Genomic DNA, 5,926 nt, shown 5'->3' with positions numbered 1-5,926 from the left:
TATAGAATAAGTATTACATAAGTAATGAAATGTAAAGTTAAAATATTATTTATTACAAGTTAGAATATAAATAATATATCAATATTATTATCATTACTTTCATTATTATTACTAATGTTAATATTAAATATTAATATCTATAATGTTAATATTATCAAAATTATATAAAAAGTTGTTACATGTAACTTGTTACATTATTATTGTAAGTGTTATTATGATTATTGAATATTACATATATATATATATATATATATATATATATATATATATATATATATATATATATAATTGTTATAATTACTTTCATTATTATTATCAAAATAAATATCAATATTAATACAATTATGATACAAATATGAAAAATTGTTATGTACAAACTATTATGGAATTATTAGTATTAATACTAATTTAAAAATGAATATATAATCTATAGATATGAATTTTATTGTTAAAGTATTGATATTACGAATATGATTATTATCATTAGCAATATTATAATTAGTATTATTATTGTATCAGTGTTATTAAAATTATTAATTGTATTTTTATTTTAAGTATATGATTTATTATATTTAGTAATGAGATTATTATTATTATTTTATTATTATCATTTATTATTATTAACATTGGTATCTTTATTAATAAAATTGTTAATAATATTATTAACATTGATAATTATTAATAGTAATTAGATTTAAATTATATATAACTATATATATATATATATATATATATATATATATATATATATATATATATATATATATATATATATATATATATATATATACATATACAGATATAATCAGATTATATAATACAGGTATAATCAGATTCTTATATAAAAATAGATATAGATATATAATAAATAAATATATATACGAATTTATACGTACAAAAAAATGAGGGATACGTATTATGTTTTCAATCACTTTCAAGCTGTAGATAATTGATTCTTCTATCTCATACTTAGTACCAATTAGTGTTTAATCATAAGAACAAATCCAAAATCTGTAACCATCGAATTCAGCTTTTAATTTTTTTTTATCTATTTTAGTACCTGAGCGAATATGTCTGTGTACTACTTGTCGAGCCATTTAAGCTACAAAACAAAAGCAATTGAGTCACGATTAGCTGTAATTATGTCCTTTAATCTCTATATGAATTTTCTTGTAATATAATTCGAGAGAGAACAGATGAAATATGTCAAAATTCTGAAATAAAGTTCAAACTGCTCTGTTCTTCCTCCATTTTTTCAAAACAATGAATTCGATTTTAATTCCAAAATCCTATAATGCAGTTTTGTTATAAATCTTTCATTTAAGATTTCTGGAAAGTTTAAGAATCCAATTTTTCGTATCAAATACCAATTTTCGAGTCAGACTGTTATTTCAAAAAAAAAAAAAGTCAAACATTATGATCCTAGCAAAATTCATGACTATCTTGAAGTTTCAAGCTAAATTGGCAATCCAGAAAGTTTTTAGAAGGAATTTGAAACATAATTCATGTTGTGATCGGGGTCTAAAACGTTCTAGATTTCAAAATTGGGTATGGAGTTCATACGCGTTTTTTTTATTTATTTTCTGTTCAGCTTGTTTTAAATTAAATCTTTTCCTGTTTTAAACAACTTAATCAATTAACAAATGTTTCTGTATCATTTGAATAATCCTAAAAACCACGAATTAATTGTGTTTACAATGATTAAATCATGAGTCGTTTTGAATTAAGGAGGAGAAAGAAGAAAAGGATAAAACAGAAATTGAGTTAGATAAAAATGGGTTGGAATTTAATCAGAAAAAAATATGGTCGAATGGTTTAGGGACATGAGGGTTGAGCTAGTGATCGTGGGTTCGAGCCTGTATTTGGGCTGTTTTTTTTTTTCAAACTCTATGAGGTAGTTTTCTAATTATAATTATTGTTATTATTATTATCTTTATTATTATTATTATTATTATTATTATTATTATTATTATTATTATTATTATTATTACCATTATTATTGTTATTATTGTTATGTATTATAATTATAATTATTATTATTATAATAATAATTATTATTATTATTAGTTATCATTGTGATTATTGTTATTATAAGTAGCATTATTATTATTATTATTATTATTATTATTATTATTATTATTATTATTATTATTACAATACTAAAATGATTACTATTATTATGAGTACTAGGATTATCATTAATATCATTATGTATTATTATTATAATGATTACTAATATTATCATTATTAATAAGATTTCTATTATTATTATTATAAGCATCAGTATTAACAACATCATTATTAGTATTATTATTAATAACATTATTATTATTATTATAATTATTATTATTATTATTATTATTATTATTATTAGTAATTCATTAGCATTACCAAAAACTATCTTTTTGAGTAGATAAATACTTTGTACATGAAAAATACTTATTATATATACTATAATTATATCAATATTTCACATAACTATATATATCAAACCTATTAATATTATTTATATAAATACTTACAAATAACAAACTATTGATTTTTAATATACCACTAAACAATTATGTATATGAATATGGATATATATATATATATATATAACTACATAAATCTTAATCATTTTGAGTATATATATATATATATATATATATATATATATATATATATAAATTAAATATACGTAATATATAAATTAAGATATAATAAATAAATTTGTTCAGTTATGATTATATATTTTAATATATACACAAATGATATAGGTTCGTGAATCCGAGGCTAACCCTGCATTATTCAATATCGTCATATGTATTTTTACTACTAAATACAGTATGGTGAGTTCATTTGATTCCCTTTTTGCTCTTTATATTTTTGGGACTGAAAATACATGCGCTACTTTTACCACTGCTTTATTAAATGCTTTTGAAATATATTTTGAACTGCGAATGCATGAAATGCTTTTATAAATGTTTGACGAATAGACACAAGTACTTAAAAACATTCTACGAATGAGTTATGAGTACACCGGATATCACCCCTTTTTGTCTGGTAATCTGAGAATTTGGGAACCGAGCCCCAAATTGACGCGAATTCTAAAGATAGATCTATCGGCACTAACAAGCCCCAGTCAGAGAATTTGAACTGCTTTAGTACTTCGAAATAGGTATATAACCGCCAGCTTTAAAAGATATGATCTGTTTATGAAGTGTACACAACCATCATATTTAAAAGAGTGGCCTGATTGTATGCTTTTTTAAATGACCGTGCGAAATGCCGGTATGCGGGGGATATTCTAGATGCATTTTGGTAAGGTTGATTACCAGGTGTTTGTAGTTCATATGAATGACTTTTATACACAGGTTATGTGTATTAGTTTTTGTGCACGAGATATGTGTACGATTATTAAAAATCGCGAGGTACGGGGGAGAAAAAGATACGAACCTACTCTGCTAAGCATTATGAAATATGGTTTCGTACATGAGATAGGTGTACTGTATTTAAATCTTGTGGTCTATTAAAATGATGAATTTTATTGTTTACGATAAACCTATGAACTCACCAACCTTTTGGTTGACACTTGAAAGCATGTTTATTCTCAGGTATTAAAGAAATCTTCCGCTGTGCATTTTCTCATTTTAGAAATATTACTTGGAGTCATTCATGACATATTTCAAAAGACGTTGCATTCGAGTCGTCGAGTTCATCAAGATTATTATTAAGTCAATTATAGTTGGATATATTATGAAATGGTATGCATGCCGTCAACTTTCGATGTGATGAAAGTTTGTCTTTTAAAAACGAATGCAATGTTTGTAAAATGTATCATATAGAGGTCAAGTACCTCGCGATGTAATCAACTATTATGAATCGTTTATAATGTATATGAACGGGTCCTTTAAGTTGGTATCAGAGCGGTGGTCTTAGCGAACCAAGTCTTGCATTAGTGTGTCTAACTGATAGTTGTTTAGATGCATTAGTGGGTCTGGACTTCGACCGTGTCTGCATGTCAAAAGTTTTGCTTATCACTTCGTGTCGAAAATTACCTGCTTATCATCCTTAGGTAATTACCTGCTTATCATTCTTAGTCTAGACACGTTTTACTGCATTGACTGCATGAATAGTGTATAGACAAAATTCATATCTTAGCGTATCTGATAATTCATATCTTAGCGCATCTGTTACTGTAGACTTACCTGACATATACCGTAAATTCCTCCGTAGTCTACGAAATATTTAGTACTATATATATATATATATATATATATATATATATATATATATATATATATATATATATATATATATATATATATATATATATATATATATATATATATATATATATATATATATATATATATATATATATATATATTCTATGTAGTTAGAATATCATCCAATATTCGAAAATCATTTCATATCGAAAAATCCTTTACTCTATCGTACGAGATGGAACTCGCAACTAGTTCAAATTCCTTAGATTCCGACAACTATTCTGATATGGATTTCGACTCGAGCTCCGAAGAGAGTATAACCGGAATGGATCAACCAATTAGCCATTATCAGTTCTGGATGAATTGGGGATGGGTTCGTAACCTACTTTATCACTGGAGACAAGAAGAAGGTGATCCCTTCCATCCACCACATTCCCCTCTTGGCGAAGAACCTGAAGCACTTACCAGCGAACCGGTTCGTAATACCATTTTCTCTCTTATTTTTAGGGTATCTCGTCATGACTATATACTATCTCATATTCTAGATCTTATTCATCCACTCGTCCGAACCGACAATCATCCCGGTGTAATAGAAGAAGTTAACGAGCTTTGCACTCGGGTAGTAGCATTGGAGAATATGGTGCAAAGGTTACAAGCACCAGCAGCAACACCGGTAACAACAATACCACCATCAGCAACACCAACAGTACCATCAACATCAGTACCGACAGCACCAGTACCATCAACAACAACATCTGCATCACATGCCTCAACATCATAATCTATACCTCGAGCATAATTTTCGTTCTACGTATCGTTCTACATCAATTATCTTCGTTCTTCATGGCGATTATGTAATCTCCAAAGTCTTAGAGCTTATTTATTATAGCTCAAACCGAAAAGCAAATGAGATTAATATCATATTAACTCATTAAATCCATGATTATATCTGAAGAAAATATATATGTATATATGTTTTCATAAAGATTGTAATTAAAAATTCTTTCGTACAAACTGTTAATGGTGAAAATATTTTAACGGATATGTAATACCAGAGGAATATTTAGATTTCACATTAATAAGTTACACTGTACATTCTTTCAAATCTGATTCAATAGTCATTTACTATCCTATTTACATCCACAGATATATGTATCCGTTCACCACTGAATAACCATTTTCATTCAATTTCATATTTGGATTGTGACTTACCAGAAATCCAACAAGTGGCATAATGAAGAAAACATTGGACAAAATAAAATTTGTTAGAAACAAACAAATTAACTATGAGAAATTTTGTTAAGAATCCACGCTAACAAAATCCTAGCTAACTGTTCCTAGCTAACTGCTAATTCCTTATTACATTTTAATTATCGCAATTTACTTTTCGCAATTTTATTTATTGTCATTTAATTTCTGTTATTTATTTTACGCACTTTATTTATCGTCATTTAAATACTGTTAATTACGCATTTTAAATATCGGGACACGTATACAAGGTTTTGACATATCATATCGACGCATCTATATATATTATTTAGAATAACCATAGACACTCTATATGCGGTAATGATCAAGTTAGCTATATAGGGTTGAGGTTGATTCTACAATAATATATATACTTTGAGTTATGATCGAGTCTGAGACATGTATACAATGGGTCACGATACGTATTAATTAATTCGAATATTATATATGAATTATTGAATTACTAA

Source organism: Rutidosis leptorrhynchoides, chromosome 8 (assembly GCF_046630445.1).
Source record: "Rutidosis leptorrhynchoides isolate AG116_Rl617_1_P2 chromosome 8, CSIRO_AGI_Rlap_v1, whole genome shotgun sequence".
NCBI lineage: Eukaryota > Viridiplantae > Streptophyta > Magnoliopsida > Asterales > Asteraceae > Rutidosis > Rutidosis leptorrhynchoides.
Note: the sequence above shows the minus strand (reverse complement) of the source record.